This window comes from Acomys minous (assembly GCF_964271855.1).
Source record: "Acomys minous genome assembly, chromosome: 7".
Taxonomy (NCBI): domain Eukaryota; kingdom Metazoa; phylum Chordata; class Mammalia; order Rodentia; family Muridae; genus Acomys; species Acomys minous.
Window position 1 is genome coordinate 66,770,334 of NC_140488.1, and position 22,334 is coordinate 66,792,667.

The 22,334-nt window shown below is 34.3% G+C and overlaps 1 pseudogene across 1 annotated transcript; it reads right to left on the minus strand.

Annotated features, from left to right (window-relative positions):
• Positions 1–21,691: 21,691 nt before the first annotated feature.
• LOC311602109 (small ribosomal subunit protein eS25-like) lies at positions 21,692–22,211 on the minus strand (annotated as a pseudogene). Its single transcript has one exon. The product of its transcript is annotated as a small ribosomal subunit protein eS25-like (transcript).
• Positions 22,212–22,334: the final 123 nt, after the last annotated feature.

Below are 22,334 nucleotides of genomic sequence, written 5' to 3' on the forward strand. Positions count from 1 at the left end.
TGTGTGTGTGTATGTTTGTGTGTGTGTGTTGCACATCTGTGTAGATGTATAGAAATGAGGTTGATGCCAAGAACCATCCTATATCTCTCTTCCACCTTATTCATTAAGGCAGGGTCTCACAGGCAAACCCAGATGTTGCTGATATACCTAGTCTTGTGGTCTACCTTTCTCGGGGTATACCCTGTATCCGTCTTCCAATGTTAAAATAAACTGGCTTTCATACCTTCTTGGTATTTTACTTAGGATTTGAGGAGACGTTCTATAACTAGTAAGTCAATTTCCAAACCCTGAGATCATCAACTTAATATGAAGAAGCAACCTGTTCTGCTCACATACAGACTAAGCCTGAGGCATTTCAAAAAGACTTTTGTTGTGGTTCATTATCTCTTTTGATGCTCCTAGTAACCCTCTGAAGAAAAGAGCCAGAGCTATAACTAGGAAGTGGGAGAACACAAAACTGAAACCCCAAAGTTCTGACTCCTTGTCATGTTCTCTCTACTATAACAGTGGTTTTTAAGCACCATTTTGTTCATTGTTCAAATATAATGTTTTGAGTAACACCATAATCAATAAAGAAAATAAGCAGATACATTTGTTTGAAGATGGATTTAAAGGCTACGATACGTAACTTATCACTTCTATCTGTTCCTTTTCACAGCTTTAAGGATCTTCCTCAAACCATTGTGCCATTCATGACAACCACTGCCTAATGCGCTGCTGCTGTATAACACACCATTTCCACATATTGACTATTTAATAATCAATTGTGTGGTCTCATTCAACTCATTCACCGATAGTCACTTTCTTCTTGTCAGAAGTAACTTCATTGAGCTTGTTCATAGTTTTTATAAATTAAAGATTTAAGAACTATTTTATTTGAAATGTAGCATCATTGACCAATGTATATATTTATTAAATGAGGAATACTAAGGTGATGCAAAATAAATAAATAAATAAATAAATAAATTGTTGGAAATTTGTAAAAACTGCTTTCTTCATATGTTGCCATTAAAATATACTATTACTAAAATTATGATTATAATGAATTTGTGTAATTCTATGTGTGAAGAATGAAAAAATTATACCATATTTTGGTATGAAAACTCTTTAAATGTGTAAAAGATTTTTATTTAAAAGGGAATATTTCGTCTAAATTCATAAACTTTTAAAAGTTAATTACAAAATGTAAATTTAAATATGTTAAGGCTAATAGTAAATAGAAAACAAAAATATAAGACTACTCCTGAAGTAGAATATGTTTTTAGTAAGCTAGGGTAAACAGAAAAGTAATTGTCATGTCAATGAAATGGGATTTTGTATAAAAAGCAACATTTTATTCCTAAGAAAAATGACTAGACTATTTTAAGAGAGAAAAATCAGGATAAGACCAAAATAAAGACTATAAAAGTCGTGCTATGTCTGAATGTATCACAGATTTTTGGAGGAAAAATCCTAGAAAGGGTTATGTAAATCAGTTAATAGCTTATTTAAAGTGTTTCCTAAGGTTGGCATTTAATGTACTAATGCAGTAAAGGAAAACTCAACTGTTTACAGCAACAAAGTCTTCCTAAGTTTTGTTTGTTTGTTTGTTTGTTGTTTGCTTGGTTTGGTTTGGTTTTTTGATCTTAGTAACGTTCACAACTTCCAGACCTTAAAAAAGTATTTTATCTAGATAAATGAATGTGTTTTTGGAAAACTTGGTTAAGCTTTTGGAAAACCTAGTTAAGCAACCAAATAAAATTTTAAAATAAGGAGCTTAACTTTCATAGACCTAAGATTTTTGTTTGTTTGCTTTTTAATCTGTTTTGAAGTCTTCTGAACAGAGATTTCTGACTTTGTTTAAATAAAAATCAGTGTTTAGTAACAACTACTTTAGGTGATTAAAATATGTTTAATGTCTTTTATGTTTATGACCAGAGATACACAGATCTGAATGCCTGAATATCTAACCCTTATAGAATAGTTTAAAGAGTTAAAGGCAAATGCATTTAATACATAAAAGGTAAACAACATTATCTTTTTTGTAATATATTGTATGTGGCCTTCAACATGTAAAGTAGTCCATAAAATTTTTGACATTTCTGCTTCTTATATTTGGTACTATTTAAATGTGAGTATCCTTCCATTTGGATAGTTTTGCACTTTTTAAACTCAATATCTTTAGTCTATGTAGATGTGCTAATGGCAGAGCCAAGCAATTACAACTATCCTTATGAACTGTGGGGTCTAAATGATGCTCAAAGCTAAAAATCCAACTTAGTGTATAAATGCCATGAGTACACAATGCTAAAACATAGATGAAAACTTTTGTGTCCTTCCACATTATCAAATTTTATTGAATAATAAAAAATTCAAAGGGTTTAGTATTTTCAGTAATAGCGGTTTTTCATATAATTCATCTACACTGTTAGCCAAGGGCAGTGCAAGTTCTTTTTTTCCCAGTATTAAGTAACTAACATTAGTTCTTACATCATATCTCACACACAATATATGGATATATATACATAGTGTATATATGCACTATACATCTATATGCGTATCTGTGACAAACAGCATGAATATGAGTTATAGAGGCTGAGAAGGCTTCAAAAGTTTTAAAATGTGGGCTGAACATCTATATTAATATGATTATGAACCAGACAAGTGCCAGGAGCTGAAGTAGAATTCAAGAGAAAACTTCAGAGTTCAGCTGTGAGGTGAAAGGCCACACTGGTCTGGAGCAAGAAATGTCAAGTCTGGTCAAGCCTCTGACAGCAAACAGATGGACATGCATGTGGAACAGACAATTGAGTATGCTGCATCAACAACAAGGGAGCCAGCTGAGCTAAAGCTCCAGGAACAATCCAGCAGTTCTTGGCTCCTGACACAAAAACAAAAAACAAAACCCAAACATCAGATTTAGTTTGTGCGGGGCACCATGCAAACTCTTTATCATGTTAGTTTTCTACCACTGTGTGAGGGGTTCAGATGGGGAAGTTATAAAATTTCCTTGGTCTAGTACATCATATAAGTTCTTGGACATGGTTTCTTTCTATGGTTTTAATACACACATGTGTCTCTGAGTCCTCAATTCAGTATTAAGAACATGTAGGGTGGCTCCTGTTCTACTTCTAGAAGTAACTGATTGATCATTCTGTGCTGAATGGGTCTTTCTGACTTCTCATTCTGCTCCTGAGAGATGGTGCAGCTTCAGAATTCAGCCAAGATCTGGTGACACCCTGCTCTCTCAAAGTGTGCTTAAAATCTTCTTGTAAAACTAAGTCATCTAGAAAAAATGCAGCCTGATATAACACTATTTCTTGTGTGATAGACGTTTTTCTTGGAAGTCACAACATAAATCTACAAGTAGATCAAAGTAGGTTTTGTACTGAGGACAATTAGATAAACCAATGACTTTTTTCCTGGAGTTCCTAAAATAAGTATGGGTGAAGAGTTACTTAGATGGAGCAGGGCTATCTCAATAAGACACAGCTCTATCAGCAGAATGCTTATGCAAGAATGAATGATGACTCCAGAAACCCTGGAGCAGTATATATTCAATCCTGGAGCTTTCTATACAGATTACAGGCAGTTCACCAGTCTACTTGGTGCCCTGTATGCACATTGATGTAGAATCATCTACTGAACTAGGAACTGCTTCTCAGGAGACATCTCCATGCAGAAAACCAACTCACCCTCCAAAGCAGCCACCAACAGCCAATAGCTCCTCATATAAGGATAGGAATCCATAAGTACTTTATCTATCAATGCTAGAATTTTGTCTGGCTTAATCTGGGACAGGTTTTGTGCATGCAGTCCCAGCTACCATGAGTTCCTATGTGCAACCTCTCTGTCATATCTAGCAAATTCTATTGTACTACAGATGCTCAGTACCTCCAGTTTTTACAATATTTCCATCATTTCTTCTGCAATGATCTCCTAGACTTGGAGAGAGGGAGGGAGTGTGATATAGACTTCCCATTTAAAAATAAGATACTACTGTTTCTTTTTCTCTGTACCTTGACCAATTGTGGGTCTCTATGTTAATCACCATCTGATACTGTAAGTACAATCTTCTTTGATGAAGACTGAGAGACACATTAATGTATGAATATAAAGAAGAGAACTTGAGGATGAAGTAATGAGATGGCTGTTGTTAAGAACACTGGAAGTTTTCCAAGAGGACCAGGGTTCGATTCTCTGCACCCATATGGTCGCTCACAAACATTTTAAATTCTAGTTCCAAGGGAGTTAATGTCATCTTCTATGTGTCAAAAGTACCTAGGTACATCTGTATTACACAGACATACACCCAGGGAAAATATGTAGTTACATAGAATAAAATAATAAAAGTGAACCTAAAGAAGCAGTTTGTTACTATTGTCCATTTAGTGGAATAGTAGTAATAGATTCATCACGAAGGCCTATGACCTAGAAACCAAGGCTTTTTGGACTTATTTAAAGGAAGTAGGAATGAATTCTGCTTTGTGGCACAGTCTTAAAAGCTATTCATAAAATGGTTGGTTACTCCCAGAACAATAATGCATCTATTTTACAAATAGGGGTATCTTACTTGACTAGTCATTATTATATCTTGAATGTTCACAGCAAAGTAAGACTTTTGATAACTTTTCCACTCATATTGTCCAAATAACCTTACTACATCACTGTTAATTGTCAGCCAGTATGGATGGCAGGCACTTATAGGTCCATACCAGCTATGTTTGTCTATGTTCTGTGACTCACGATGTAATGTCTTCAGCAGTATGGTCTTATAACTAAACTGTATTGAGTAGCATAGAGCAATATTGATAGCTTGTAATGTTTGGGGAACACATATGACCAACAACTAGAGAAGAGGTAGCCCATATATCACACTGAGCTCCTATTTGACAGTCTATAGTATCTCGGGCAGGCATTATCTTGCCCTTGCAGAGTAACCCCACAAAACTTCTGATTATATGTGTATTTGTGTGTATTTTAAGAAGTTTCTACAGCAGTGGGTTTCCATATTGCCTTTTGTAGCCTTTTCAGAGTTTTTAAAATGTTAAATATCCCTTTCCATAATTCCTCATTTATCCTACCCCTCCTACCCCAACCCTAGCTAATATTCCTTTGCCCTTTCCCACTTCATACTATGTATATTGTATCCCCATTCTTTTGATGTGCCCTCACTGACACATTTTCAGCTTCCTGAACATATAGGTACTTTAAATATTCATATCTAAAGATTCAAAGCTACCATGCAAATATGAGAGAGAACAAGTAACATTTGTCTTTCTGAGTTTTGGTTGCCTCACTTATAATGACTATTTTCAACTTCTTCCATTTACCTGAAATTATTAAAACTTCATTTTTTATAGTTTATGTATATGTACCACACTTTTATTATACATTCATCAGTTCATAAGCAACACCTAGGTTATTTCCTTTTCCTGGCTATTGTGAATACAAAAATGAACATGGATAAGAAAGAATCTCTGTAATACGATATAGAATCCTTAAGAAGTATACCTAGGAGTAGTACTGCCAGATTATAATATACATCTCTTTAAAGATTTCTGAAGAGCCTGCATACTGATGCCCATAGGGCTTGCATCACTTTGCCCTTCCACTAAGTGACAGAATGTTCACTTTTCTCCCATATTTATTCCACAATTTGTTTCCTTTAAAAAATTTAGTCTTGGCTATTCTGATTAGAATAAGAGGAAATCTCAAAGTAGTTTTAATATGCCAAGAATGTTAACAATTGAAGAATTTCCAGACATTTGTATTTATTTTTTCTCTTTTTGAGAACTCTGCTTAGTTTTATGTACCAAGTTTTAATTGAGATACTTGGTTTTTTTGTGTTTAGATTTTTGTGTATACTCTACACAGGAGTTATATGTCAGAAACACATATCGGTATAAGTACAGCTGGAAAAGTATTTTTCCATCCTATAGGTTGTCTTTTCACTTGAACAATGTTGTCTTTTTCTGTATAGAAATAAACTTTCATTCCCTGATATTATCCAAAGAACCTTACAGAAGGTTCTTTGTATAGAAGCATTTTAGTTATGACATCTTATTTGTCCATTGATGCTTTAATGATTGTACTACTTGTGTGCTATTTGAAAAACGTTTTCTTTGTCTATGAGTTGAAGAGTATTCTTTGCTTTCTATTCTATCTGAATCAGGCTATCAGGTGTGTTAAGTTGATGTCCTCAATTCATTTGGAGTTGTTTTATATAGGATGAGACATAAGAATCTAGTTTTACTCAGAGAAAGGCTAGCAGGCTACCAAGAAGAGACTTGATACCCTATGAGTATATACAGGGGGAGGAAGTCCCCCTCAGTCACAGTCATAGGGGAGGGGAGTAAGGGGAAAATGGGAAGGAGGGAGGAATGGGAGGATACAAGGGAGGGGATAACCATTGAGATGTAATATGAATAGATTAATAAAAAATTTTTTAAAACATAAAAAAATAAAAAAGAAACTAGTATGTGTAAGAAGACTGGGAGAGGGTAATGGGAAATGAATGTGGTCAATGCACATTATATCTTTGAAAAACTGTCATTGTGAAACCCATAAATATTAATAAAACAATTTTAAACAAACAAAAAAGAATCTAGTTTTATTCTTCTACATGTAACTATGTTCAGTTTGAGCAGCAGCAGTTTTTTGAAGATTCTGTTTTTTCTCAAGTGTGCATTTGGGTTTTTTCTAAAAAAAAACTTAGTTGTATGAATGTAGTTTTAGGGGAATCATATTACACTTATAATTTCATTTGGTAGTATGAATACTTCAACAATAATATATGCACCAATCCATGAGCATGGGAAGTGTTTCTATCTTTTTGTATCTTCTTCATCTTCTTTCTTCAGTATCCTTTTGTTTTTGCTATTGTTGGTGGGTTTTTTTTTTGTTTTTTGTTTTTTTTGTGGTTTGCTTGAGATAGACTTTCTCTATGTAGCTGTGGCTGTCCTGGAATTTGATGGCCCTTTATGCTCATCTATATCTTGGTTTTGTCTACAGTAATGATTTTATAGTGCTGTTTTCAGTTTATGAGATATTTATCAGTAAAGAAAGATTCAAAACTTTCCTATAAAAGAAAATCTGTAGAAATTCCATGGTATCAAGAATGACTGGAACTCTTATGGAATTCCTTTAAAAGTATGCAACCATAAGATATTCTCATTTAATCCATTGATGGCCTCCCATAGTACTATTGAGTCCAAAATATTTTTTAACCATTTCTCATCTTATATTGAAAGCCATTTGTTTTGATTTAAAGAATCAGTTCATTTATGTGGCTGAATTTGAATGAATTATAGCAAGCAAGAGAAGACAGGGTTTTTTTTAACAAGCTTTTGATAGCTACTTTGGCTAAAACTACTAAGTTGCCATTTGATAAGAAAATTTATATATAAAACAGAAATACTTGGTGACAGTGACTTGAGTCACAAACTTTGCAGCATGTCACACCTAGAATATAATGTCTTAATAATACTATTAAGAAAACACTCAGAATAGATTTGAAAGAAGTTGACTCCTATCTGCTCAGACTTCTTCAAACTCATGTTATTTTGCTTGTATGTTCAATTTCACAAGTGAATGTAATCATTATAATCAACAAAGTAACGTATAAAACAAATATAAAAATCTAATATCTGATTAAATGGCAGCTACATTAATATTTTACTAAAACAATTGAATATTTGAGGATAAAACAGGTTCACCTCAACATCAGAGAACCAGTGGATCATATACATCCAAGTAATTTGCTGCTTGAATCATTGTTTTATGTATGTAGAGTAAATGATAAAATAGCAGTCCATAAAATTTCAGTTTTTTACAACATATAAAGATGGGCTTTTTTGGGTACCCATTTCAATTCTCTTCATTAAAATCATCCCTAGAGGATGGAATAAGGAGACTTATAAATTTCAGGAAATTCAGGAAAATTAAAAGTCTATGGAAACTCAGGAAGAAACTTACAAAACTCAAGAGCCACCTCTCTCTCTGAGGCTATATAAGCAGTAATTCTAATGTTATGTTTGTCTCTGTAAATCATCACTATTTGTAGTTTGGAAATTATGATGATGCTATTGGTTTTGAGTACCCAATACTTCTATAAATAACCCTCCCAAAACTTATTATATATAGTTTATCAAGCTATATTTGAATAGAATCAGTTCTTTGGTCTTTCATACATTCTTTGTGTGAATGAGTGGATATTTAAATATCTTCCCTGGAAATTACATCCAACACACCATATTTTTTGGAATAATTTTTAAATATAGTTATTTATTTTAAGTACTTTTGAAAAACACACATTTATGATGCATTTGACATTACAAGGGTATTCACAGATGCCAGTACCCATCATCCAAACTATATAGATTTTTTTAAAAGAAAAAAGTTCATAGACTTGTTCTAGGTAACAAATTTTTACACACAAAATTAGGTCTTATGTACTTAATATGTGCCTAGCATTGTTAGTCATTGAAGAACACAAATTAATGTATACAAACCTTATCCATGGGGTTTTAAAAGTATAATGATTTCCTTGTATATACACAATTTTTTTATTGTTTGATAATAGCATACACACATATAATTTGTTTTGTTATGTCCATGTCCATTCTCTCTTTTCCAGTTCATCCCCTATGCCCCCACTATTACACTATTATTCATATATTTCTCTTTTCTTCCAAACTGACTAAATCTATTTAGTGCTGCTAGTATCTGCATGAGTATAAGGCCATCTACTGGACTATTGATTATCTTCCATTGACTTTATTCTAGAAGGAAATGAACTCTCTTTCCCAGCATCAATCAACTGCTGATATAGGTCCTCAGCTAGTGGTGGGGGATCTTGACTTCCTTCTCACTCATAGCTAGGATTTTGTATATCTTAATCTCATGCAAATCTTGCATGAAACCACAATCACTTTTATTTCATAATCCAGTTGTGTCATTGTTTCTGGAAAATATATTGCACTGTAGTCATCCATTGCCTCTGTATCTTACAATAATCCAATTATCCTAAAGCCTTGGGTAGAAATGGTTTGATATAGATGTTCCATTTAGGGATGAACACCTCACAATATCTTATTCTTTACATGATAGCCAGATGTTGATCTCTGTGTTAATAACCATCTAGTGAAACTAGAGGCATCTCTGATGATGATTAAGAGATACATTAATCTATGGATATAAACTATTTTCCTTCAGGACTGAGATATGTACTAATCCACTGGTATAATAATATATCTTCAGAAGTTAGTTTAATAGAAGTCAATTTAACAGCATAATACTAGTATATCCTTCACTAAGGCTATGACTTATCTAGTGTCATGTTCTCGGTTCCTCAATGATACCAATTATTAACTTGGATAGTGTACTAAAATATATTCATAAAATCATTGGTCCTTCCAATAACATTAATGCTACAATTATAGCAGTGTTGATGTCTTGCCTGGGCAGTTGTTGTAGTGCACAGGATTCAGAGGTACAGTATACACATTTCCAGAACTATGACAGCAAGCCAGTAGGAATAAAGTTTTCAAGTCAGTACCAGCTTGATTTCCTTATGTATTATGACTCAAGAATATTGTATCTTCATAGGGTCTTAATATCAAAATATGGAACTTAACTAAGAGTAATGATGATAGTTCATGGTATTTTGAAATTCAACCAAATAACAATCCTAAAAGAAGTGATTCATTTCTAGCACATGGCTTTTTATTTGACAGCTATAATGTCTTATCTTGTCATTGTCTTTTGTTGTAAAGTAAATCAACTTAAGTTATTTTACATACATTCATATGTGTATATTCTAGGAACCTTATACAATAGTAGGTTTTCATATAACTTTTTAAAAAGTCTTAAGTGTTATTATCCTCCCTACACATAGTCCTCTGGCTTTTCTTCCATGATCTACTAAACTTTACCCATTTGCTTCATTATCTTCATTCTCTTTTCAGATCACGTTTTTCTATCTTTCTTCTCCTAAAAGCTACTAACTTTTTAAGTGTCTCAGGACACCACATTTTAGACTGGTAACTTGTAAGAAATGACAAACCTCCCACTGACCTTAGGAACTATTATAACTTACGTGTTAAAAAGATCCCCAGATGATTCATATGCAAGTACAATTTTTAAAAGTGATGATTAAATACTTCAAGTCAGTGCCATTTAGTGAATAAAATGGTCAATGAAGTTACTGGCTCATGGAAAAATATTAAAAATAAAAATTTGTAAATGTTATAGAAGCTTCATAATTTTGTTATATAAAGTTGTTATTTGTTAGCATAAATTCTATATAAGTTTATTTAATTTTTCTACATGCTAGCTTATTTTTACTGTGTATTACAAACTGTACTTCTGTGGCTGATTAGAAATTGTAAAAAGTTGTCAGGAGTTATTTTGTGTTAAAAAAAAGAAGCTAAATCATTTGCTCATCTAATACCTAAATTGGTTAAAATACTATTCATATAGAAACAGTTATTTTCATAAGGATAGCTACAATTTCTGTTGAGAAATATTATTTACAATATTTTTGTTGATGTAAAGGAAAATGTTGCATTTTTAAATCTGGAAAACTGATGCTGAAAGAGTTTGTAAAAGATTCATATTTCCAAATTAAGCTACACGTTTCTTTATATGATTTCATAACTACACAGTAAAAATAGAAATTACTTTTTCTTGTGAGTGAGAAGACTCTAATCACCAAGGTTATGTCAGCATAGCTCCTTGCTTGAGTGAAAAGGAGCTAAGACAGTTTTAAGATAGTGGAGCTAAAATTTAAAATGTATCATTGAAATAGTAGGTTATGACAGAGTTCACAGGCAAGGTGCTATACAAAAGGTAAAATAAAGTTGTTTTATATCTATTAATGACCAAAATTGTGCCTATATCATTAAGAAGCTAACAATATGATAAGTAAAATAAACATGGGAAATTATCTCAATAAAGATTCAATTGATTTTGAAATCATGTATGAAAACATATAATTATGTAAAGTTTAGACTGAAACAGTTTTCAAAAAAGGTTTCAACATTTGGAGTTTAAGCTAGTAGTTGAAGTGAACATGATTAAGGGTATAGAGAGTTTGTTGTAGGCAATGGATATAGTATTGCCCAAGGCTCTTGAATAGAAAGACATTTCCATAAAAAAAAAATACAGTACTCACAATACACACTAAGAAGGAGAAGTAGATGAGACCTGGACAATTGGCCTGATCATGAACATCTTGGAAGGCCATAACCAATCACTATCTTGAACATTAAGGAGTAAAAGAAATGTAGTGAAATTATTGAAAATACATTTTGTATGATACCTTTAAATATTCTTTGTAGGATCTGGAATACCACAGAGATATTTTAAAGGAGCAAAGATTATTTTTAAAGTAAACTCTGTCAGTCATTTTTTTTTCATTTGGAAGCTGCTAAGCTGCACTTCTGGTTCACTCAGGTAATTAAGTTTTATTTTTTCTTAAGTCTCTGATGGGTTTGGACACCATATAGTTTAGTCTTACAATTAACCTTAGTTGGTTAGGGGTTGAGATGTTTTAAGAGCAAGATAGATGTTTTAAATTAATAGAGATGACATATGATAGATATTGATTTTCATTCAAATTTTAGACCCCAAAAGATAGGGAAGATGTTTACTTCAAGTTTGCCAAATACAAATGGCCAAATCACTATGAATGTAACATTTACATACTTCCTGATTGTCTTGTAGTTCTTCCTGCTGTATGTAGTTTATTTTATTTATGTGTAATAATATAAATGTATATTTAAAAATAATCAAAAGGCTTTTGGGAAAACTTTCAGATGAAAAAAGCTGAAATTATCACTACACATACAAAAAAGCATGTTTGTGTGCACGTGTGAACACACACACACACACACACATGCGCGCGCACACACACATTGGTTTTTTATTATCTGATTGTATAACCCAGCTGGTGTCAAACCTGGCATCACTCTACTTCTGTCTCCTGAATACTGGAATTTGAGGTACACCATATTCAGCAAAGAAATAATTATTTTGATAGGAAATTGTTGGCTCATCAGTTTAATATAAAGTCAGATATATGATTAGCACCAGTTAGTTTTAGTGAATAAATGAAAGTATCCAGAAAAATATGAATATACAAATAAGTATACTAAAGTATTTTTTAAAAATCATCTGAAAATATTAATTGAAGAAAAGACAGTCAGACATGAACTAAAAATCTTATTTACATTGATAATCCAGAAAACATATCATAGCACTGAACCTATTTTTCCTCTCTGAGGGCTTTTCCCTTCCTAATAAATTTGATCTCTGAAAAGCCAAAGTCCAAATTCTTATTACTTATAGAATCTAAGAGAAAACCTCTACCAATGTAGGGGCATCTCTGGGATAAGCTGGAGACTTGTGCAGGAGTAGGTTCCTGGGAGGGTATAGGGGTGGCTCTAGCTAAGAGTCCTAGCACTTGGGGGACATGGAAGCTGAAATGACCACCTCTGTACCCAGATAGGATTTCCAGTGGAGGGAGTAGGACATCAACACACCCACAAAACCTTCTATCCCAAATTTGCCCTGCCTACAAGGTATGCAGGGATAAAGATGGAGCAGAGGTTGAATGAAGGGCCAAACATTGTCTGGCCCAACCTGAGACACACCCCATGGAAGAGAGCCAACCCCTGTCACTGTTAATGATACTTTGCTATGGTTGCAGAAAGAAGTCATGTATAATCATCCTCTGTATAATCATCCTCTGAGCCGCTCCACCCAGAAACACATTGAAATAGATGCTGACACCTGCAGATAAACATTAGGTGGAGCTCAGGAAGTCTTGTGGAAGAGTTAGCAGAAGGATAGAGGGACCTGGCGGGGACAAGAACTCTACAGGAAGACCAACAGAGTCTACTAAGTGAGGACCATGGGAGCTCACAGAGACTGAAGCACAAACCAAAGAGCATGCATTGACTGGACCTACGTCTCCTACACACATATAGCTGATGGGCAGCATGGTCTTCATGAGGGTTCTGTCTCTGACATGGACACTGTTGCCTGCTTTTGGATCCTTTTTCCTTAGCTGGGCTGACTTGTTGGGCCTCAGTGAAAGAATATGCATTTAGTCCTGACGCTGCTTGATAGGCCTTGCCAGATGGAGGGAAGGGTAGATTCCCCTTTTCTGAGGAGAAGAGGAGGGGGGAAATGCTGACGAGAGGGACAAGACAGGACAGGGAGGAAAGGAGAGAGAGAGAGAGAGAGAGAGAGAGAGAGAGAGAGAGAGAGAGAGACAGAGACAGAGACAGAGACAGAGACAGAGACAGAGAGACAGAGAGAGAGAGACAGAGAGAGGGAAGGAGGGAGGACTGCCATAGGTATGTAAAGTGAATAAAATAAATTTACTATATTCTGGAAGTTAAAGTCCTTCAAAGAAACAAACAAACAAACAAAAAAGGCATTTTGTACTTCTCAGGGTGATTTAAAATTGTGTTTGTGTACCATGTGAGAAGACTGGTATGTTTTAAGTGCAGGTTGATCCTTTCTATGGAGTAATAGTCTAGATTCATAAAACATAAGTTGGTAAAAAACAACATCTGACTAAACTATAGTGTACCTAGAGTGGAAGTATCTTTAAATATATGGTAAAATTAACAATAGTTTCTCTCTGGAGAAAAGGTGTTTCATATTAAATTTAAAATCTTTATAATGTAGTTTGTAAGGAAAACAGATATCACCTATTCAAAATAATTACACACAGAAACAAGACAACATGGGTCAAATAACAAAATAGAAAAAACATTCATATACCATTCAAACATTTAATTTATCAGACAAACTATAAAATAAGCAAGCTGGGTTTTGTTTAATGAAATAAAAGCTCCACAAAGAACAAAGTACTATTTAGAATGACCTCGATATTTGAAAACATGCCAAATAGAACTGGCAGCAATGAAAACATTTAAAACATATTTTTTTTGTTTTTTTTTTTTTGTTTTTTTTTGGTTTTTTCGAGACAGGGTTTCTCTGTGTAGCCTTGGTCATCCTGGACTCACTTTGTAGATCAGGCTGGCCTCGAACTCACAGCAATCCGCCTGCCTCTGCCTCCCGAGTGCTGGGATTAAAGGCGCGTGCCACCACGCCCGGCGATTAAAACATATTTTTGGATTCATTGAAAAATTGATATTACTGAAGAGTTACTCAATTTGAAAATAAGCTGTAATGAATTTTCTGAACGCAATACAGAAAGATATTGAAGGGAAAATATCAATACAGATAAAAATACACATGTTTCCTTTCTGAGTTTAAGCCAAGATACATAGTTACCTCCAAGTTCTTATTCATCCTCTCCTCACTGCCTGGACTCCTTTCCCCCTAGATGTTTGCACTGACGGATGTCCTTTACTAAATGTTGATATTGTAGATTGCCCATTCCTAGAAAGGATTTCCATGATGGGTACTGAATACTGTACTCTTCCACCAATCACTTATCCTTAGTTTCATATAATACAGCCTCTGGAGAGCTGCATGGAAGAATGCACTACATGTTCACAAACTCTTTTCATTTAGCCCTGATAATGGAGTTCCAGCAATAAAATTCAGTTCTACAAAAAAACAAAAACAAAACAACAACAACAAAACCACACACACCAGAAAGAGAGACACCGAGGCCTCTCTTGTCACAATATGCTTTGGCAGAGAATATCATGGATATGTATTTATGATAAACTAATTATAGTGACACAACTTGATTCCAGTGCATAAGTCACTTATTTTATAGGTATCAAGAAAAAACTGTGATAGTTGCAGCAACTGTGGTGGCAAGAGTGGCTCTGGGCATCTCTGGGTTTAATACAAGGATGCTTTTTATATTTTCATTGATATTATTTTAATAAGTCTACTTTTATTTGATTTACATACCAGAAAATGCAAACTTCAAAAGTCTCTTATTCACTTTATTCTGTTAAATAGTTGTGCCACTATCTGTTCAGATAAATATTCTAATACACACGCATACACACACACACACACATGCACACGCACACGCACACGCACACGCACACGCACACACACACACACACACACACACATGCGTGTGTGCCAAAAAAGATTCTGTACCTGTCAGTAGTAGTAAATTCCCATTATCTTCTCTTCTCAGCCCTTGGCAACCATTGATATAATTTCTAACTAATGATTTTCCTATTATAGTTTTTAACCTTGTTTTTAATAGATATTTTATTATCTAAGTTACTTGACAAATATTTTTAGGGTGGTTACACTTGTGGTCTTTATTCATGATGCCGAAGATAAAACCCAGTTGCCCTACAAATGTTATCCAATCAACTATATTCCTGAGATTTTTGTACATTTGATAATGCCGTTTGCCCCCCCCCCACTTATGTCCTATTCAAGTTTCCTCAGATTATTTTACTTCTGTTTTCTCCTATTTTCAAGTGTATTTGGTGTCTGTTTTCTACATTCTTCATTTGTTGGTTTTACATTTGTTTTAACCTAAGATTTTCAATGAAATGTGTTCAATTTTAATGTATCATTTTCCTAGTGTATCCTTTCATTCTTTGAAAGTTTTGTTTTGATAGTAATGCATTAAATTTATATTTCACTTTAGACAGCATATTATGTTTTCCATTGTTGTTAAAAAAAAATACTCTGGTAAAAGCAAGTTCAGGGAGAAAACGTCACATCTTACAACTCCATACATAGCATCTGGGGCTTATTATAGAATTAGCTAATCTCTATAAAGGTTAAGTATCTGCATAATTCCAGATCTCCTGACTGCAGTGTAAGTTCTCTCTTAGGCTTGACGCACTCTATACCCACAACTTGTGTTGGCAGATATCCTATGGTTCTGGCATCAGCAATCTTCCAAGGTATCAATTGCAATTTAGGATTTATATCACAGCTTCACACAATGGCCTTTCAGAACCTCCTTGAAGGAACTCTATCTTAGTCATATATTTCTTTGCAATGGCTCTTCTTTGTAATAAAAGAACGGGACACACTGATCATCATAGTCTTGTATCCTTCATTCCTGCAAAATCAATACCACTAGAATAACAATGCCAAGTTCTGCTAACAACTAGAGATGAACTTGAGGAATCATTTTTCTAGGTAGTAGCTGGCAAAAAGCAGGGCAATCCCTTCAGTTTAGGCTTTGTCGTATCTACCTATATATATATATATTTTTCTAAGCCTATATGTACTTATATATGCCTTAATATATACACTATATAGTAAAATTTATTTTGATTTTGAGATTATAATTTAATTACAAAATTTTTCCTTCCCTTTACTCCATGCGAATCCTTCCACATATCCCACCAACATTACCCTTCAAATTCACAGCCATTTTTTCACCAAATGGTATTGCAAGCATTCATGTATACTCTATACACATATATTCTTAAATGTAACCTATATAATTCTACCTATGTATATGTTTTCAGTACTGAACATTTTATACTGTACAACCAATTGTTCTGCTCATCCTTGGGGAAGGCTGACTCTACCATTCTAAACTATCCTAAGTTGTCTATTGCTCTTTATGTAGTGTTGAGGCCTTGGAAGTTTTTCTTCCTACAGTTTGGCATATTCGTTGGTGTCATTTCTCATCTGGGCAGAAATGTTGGTCAGATTTTATAGGTGTAGCTTATCATACTATTAGGAGACATACTCTCACAGTAAAGTCCCTAATTCTCTGAATCTTACAATATTTCCACCCCATGGTTTTTAATGCTTCCTGATTATTAGGTGTGAGTAACAGTGCTCTGAAGATATTTTCACTGGTAAAGGGTTTGACAAATGCCTTTGAGTGGTTGTCATTTTCCATCATGATCTTTTCTGTTGCCAAGAGAAGTTTCCGTGGTGAGGGATGAGAACTACACTTGTCTTGGGTTTAAGGAAAATATTTACATTGTATTTAGTAATTATACTGGTTCAATAAATTGGTGTTTGCAGGTTCTCTTCCAAGATCCATGACTTCACTAGCTTTAGGTACTTGACTAAGTTTCCAGTACTAAGTATGATTTCCCTCCTAGTTAGTGGGTTTTAAATCCAACTAGAAAACTATTAATACAGCTGAAACCTGTGTGCTCCTACTTCACTTTTAAAGTTATAATGTGAGGGTTGTCATTTATGTGGTTCTTAGGCATGTTCATTTTGTTTGCAGACATTTTATTGAACATATTGACTTTATGTTAGTCAGGGACATCGTTGGCTTGTACTTTTTTTTCTATTTTGTCTTTACCTAGTTCTGGTATTAGAGTAATACTGGATTCAAAGAAGGAGTTTGGGAATGTTCCTTCTGTGTATACTCTTAATAGTTTAAGAAGATTGACTAAGAATCTTTGAAAATCTAGTATAATTATGCTATGAATCCATCTATCTCTGGACTTTTTTCAGGTGGAGAGCTTTTTATTACTATCTCAGTCTCATTTGCTGTGGATTAGTTTAGGTTTTGAGTTCTTAGTTTAGTTTTAGAAAATCATCTATTTCTTTTAGGTTTTCTAGTTTAATGAAGTAGAGATTTTTATAATTATTCCCTTATAATAGTCTAAATTTATTTGATGTTTATTGTAATATGTCTCTGTTCATTTCTGATTATGTTAATTTAGAACCTCTCTTGTTTTCTTTATTGTTAGTTGGGCCAAACCTGTGTCAATTTTATTTACAAACAGCCTTTAAAATCATCTATTCTTTGTATTGTTTTCCTTGTTTCTATTCCATTGATTTCTGTTCTGATTTTTGTATTGTTTCTACCTATCAATAGGTTCAGATGAGGTTTGGTCTTGCTTTTCCAATGTTTTAAGTTGCATCAAAAAGTAATTTATTTGTTTTCTTTCTGAATTTTAGTGTAGGTACTTAGCTATTAACTTCCCTCAGCGGACTGCTTTCAATGTCCTTTATATGTTTTGTTGTGATGTGTCTGTCTTTTCATCTTCCTTTAGTTACAGAATTTATAAAAAATATTTTATTGGTTTCTTCCTTGGCTCATTCTTCATTCAGCAATGAGGTGTTTAAACTTGATGAATTTGTATATTTACTAGTGATTTCTTTGAGGTCAATTTAAAATTTTATTGCATTGTGGTCAGATAGGATTCAAAAAGTTATTTCAAACTTTTTGAGTTTGTGTAGATGTTGTTTTTGTCCCAGAATGTGGTATTTTTTCAAGCTTTCATGTGCTGCAATATAGAATACATATTATTTAGTATTTGGTTGGAATATTCTGTAGATATCTGTTATGTGGATTTGATGTGTGATGTCAGTTCATTCTGATATTTATTGTTTTATCCAGATGAACCAGCTATTTTAAAAGTTGAGAATTCTAATCATACTTGGTTGATACTACAATGTCTTTAAATCTGGTACTGTTTTTGTTTTTGTGAAATTGGGTGCACAAGAGTTTGGTTGACATATGTTTAGGATATACTAATATCTTCTTGATTATAATTTTTTCTTGATAATAATGAGATGTAACTCTTTATCTAACTCTGATTACTTTCCATTTGATGTTTATTTTATCAGCTATTATGATAATGTAGCCTGCTTGCTTCTTGGTCTCATTTGTTTGAAGTATTATTTGTCCATCCTTTTACTATAAGGTGGTACCTATTTTTAAATGAAAATGTGTTTCTTGTAGAAAATTGATAGATTTTGTTAGTTAATCTCTTTAGCTAATGTGTCTTTTGGCTGGAGAATTCAGCCAATTGATATTGAAAGTTAGTGTTGAAAAGTATGGGTTAATGATCATTGTATTATTGTTTTTTGTTTTGTTTTGTTAATATTCTCAAAGTATTTTATATTGTAATAATTACAGCCTTGTATTTCTTTCCTTGATCCCTTTTCAGTTCATTCCTCACTCAGTGTGAAATATTGCTTCCTGCATTTTCTTTAACTTTCCTTTGTTGGCTATAAATCTTTTTAGGCTGTTTATATTGTGGAAATTTTTCATTTAGCCATGGTGGATATTTTTCTGGGTTTATTAGTTTAGTTTGACATTCAAAATCTTTTAGGAATTTGAATGCTTTGCTCCAGGCCTTTCTAGTTTTCAAAGTTTCTATGGAGAAATTACCTGCTATTCTGATGGATTTTCCTTTGTATGTGACTTGCATTTTTTTCACATGTAGCATTAAATGCACTTTCTTAGTTGTGTATACTTAGCATTTTAATTATGATGTGTGGTGGGGATTTTCTTTTCCTGTCTTGTATACTTAGTAGTCTGTCTGTTTGTTGTATATGTATGAGTATATCTTTCCTTAGTTTGGGAAAGTTTTCTTCTAGGATATTGTCAAGGATCTAGTCTAAACCATTGACTTCTTCCTTATCCATGATTATAATTGTAAGCTTTTGCTTTTTCACGGTGTCTCACATTTTCTACATGTTCCTTTCCTGTGCATGTGTAAAGTTTTTATATTTCTTGCTAATTTTGTTTAGGTTTTCTACTTTCTTTTCAACCTCAACTAGTCTGTTATCCATTTTATTCATCTTACTTGCAAAGCTTTCCTTGGAGTTTATAGTTGAGTTATTGCGGTTTGCAATTTCATCTTCTTTTCAACTTGAATCCTTGTTCATTTCTATCTTCTTATTGAATTATGTCCTCCAGTCCTGGATTGTCTTTGTCATTTCCATCAGATTTATGCTTGCACATTCTTAGACATTGATCAAGCATTTTTCTGATTAAGCTTCTTCTCCTTAATTTCACTGATCTTTCATTGTGTCTTCTTTATACTCTTGAATTCATTGACAAAGTGTATGACTGTTCTCTTAAAGATTATGTCTGGAAAATATAGGTAATTGTTATTGGGAAGCATTTCTATAGAACTGGTTGGTTATGGGAAGAAGATACGGTCTTGATATTTCTCATGATTTGACTTTTTTTCAATGATATATGAGCATGTGGAAGTCTTTCGTTAGTTGTAAGTCTAATATGGACAGAGAAATTTGGGGCAGAAGAGAGAATGTTGGGCTTATAGGTTAGAAATGGTGTCTGTGGAGTAACATCATCAGAGGGACACAGAGAACTAGGCTGGTATACAAGATGTGCTTCCTGGTCTAAGACTGCAGTTTCAGAGTAGGCCTCACTGAGGAGAAAACTGAGATATGGAGTAAGAAGGGCCTGTTGTTTTAGGTCAGGTAGTCTGCATCCTGGTAGAGGTCAGATTGATGAATATAGATGGAAAAATTCATAGCATACCACTAACAGACTGAGCTTAAGAATATATTGAATTTGACCAGATTTTCCATGGTTTTTCCACACATAAACTAACAGAATCTGTAGCTATATGCATAGTGCAAGCAGGGGTGGCTAAATAATGCTAGGCCATTAAATGCATACCCAAAGTTAGATCTGGAGTCTTGGAGAGGGTGTGTGGATGATGAATGTCAGAAAGGCTATTGTGCTAGATTCTGCAGAAGACTGTTAAATATGTGACTGTATATACCTTTGGATACTGGTGAAGAAGGAACTGTGACAAGTAGAAGATGGTTTTGCTAGAAGCTTCTTTCCCTTTTTAAATTATGCCAGTAAGTACAATTAATTTTGTCCATATATACACTTATGTGTACCATCTACTGAAGCATGACCAACGTATCAATGACATCCTCTTTCCAAAATCTTTCCCTCTTTCAGTAGCCATTAACTCTCATTAGCTCATCATGTAGGTTGGGCTACTGGAAGGCCCTCTCCTTTCCATGCTGGAATTATGAACTCTTTTGATCTGTACAGGTAGTCACAGCTGTTGTGAGTTTATGTGTAGAAAAGATGGTCAAATTCAATATGTTCTTTTTTTTTTTTTAGTCTTTACTATATTTTATTCTTCCTATCCCAAACCCACACATCTCCTCCCATTTATTCACAAGGACATAGCTGTATTCTTCAAAAGGCTGTTAGACTTTGATTACTGTATCGGCTCTTACATAACTAAATTTATTGCATAGCCTTCCACCTGCCACAACTTCTCTTAAATAACATCATTTCTTCCAATATTACATTTTTTTAACCAGCTGCTGATCAGAGAACTATTGACTTTTTCCTTTCAGACAAGGTACCATGTAGCCCAGGATGGCCTTTGAGCTCCTGATCTTCCTGTGTCCACTGTCTGAGTGCTATTTGCTTATTTTTTGAGATGAACTCTCCATCCTACTTAACTAGCCTTGAACTTGTAGGTTCGGGAGAGTGTCTGGGAGCACAGGTAGGTGTCGTCACGTGCAACAAGATCCATAGCTCTTTGCTAGGAGTGCGCACCCCCAAGCCTAACAAGAGTTGGCTACTAAGCCAGAAGGGTGGCTAATTCTGACAGTTCCATCTCCCGTGTCTATCAAGATGGCTGTGTGGCTTTTCTTTACCTATAATATACCTGGCAGGCTAAATAATGATAACAACCACCCACTGGCTTATTTTCAAAAGATTTAATTTTACGTGTATGCATGCTTTGCCTGAATGTATGTATGTATGTCTATGCATCACATGTGTGCAGTCCCCATGGAGGTCAGGAGAGAGTATTGGATCCCCTGGAACTGAAGTTACAGACAGCTGTGAGCCATCATGTGGGTGCTGAGAACTGAACCTGGGTCCTCTGGAAGAGCAGCCAATGCTTACCCACTGAGCCATTTTCCAAGCCCCTCACACTCATTCATTCATTCTTAGATGGTTGTGCTGTCCGCTACTGTCCTTTTAAGTTTTCTTTCTTTCTTTCTTTCTTTCTTTCTTTCTTTCTTTCTTTTTTTTTTTTTTTTGATTTAATCAAGTTTTATTTTCCCAAATGTACAGCTGATTTAGCCTGCTTATGCATCTTCACCAGCAACTGGGGCATCTCTACCCTTTGTGTTTCTTGTGTAAATTACTTGGGCTCTGTGCTTCGAAACCAGCTTGATAAGTCCTTTACTAAGCAGCTCCTGAAGTGCTGGCCTAGGAGCCGTGGATCTTCAGTGTCTCAGAGACCACAGCTGGAGTAATAAGCTTATAGTTGGGAACTTCCTTGCAGAGTTTGTCGTATGTGGCTTTGTCAAACAGGACTAAATCGTTGAACTTGTCCCGAACTTTGCCTTTGGACCACTTCTTCTTTTTGGCCTTGCCACCAGACTTATTTACTGGGTCTTTGTCTTTTTTGGCCGACTTTCCAGCATCTTTCTTCTTCTTGTCGTCCTTGGGCGGCATGGCGAAGCTAGAGGAGTGGCGACAACCACTGCAGCCTCACCAAGATGTCGGAGAAAGCCCTTTTACATTTTCTTGGGTATCATTTGTGGACATTTTAATGTCTCATTTTGGCATTAATATTGAGAATAGGGCTGGCATTAATTTGTAAATAATTAATTATAATGGCATCTGTTAACTTTGGAAGCAGTAGTAGAGG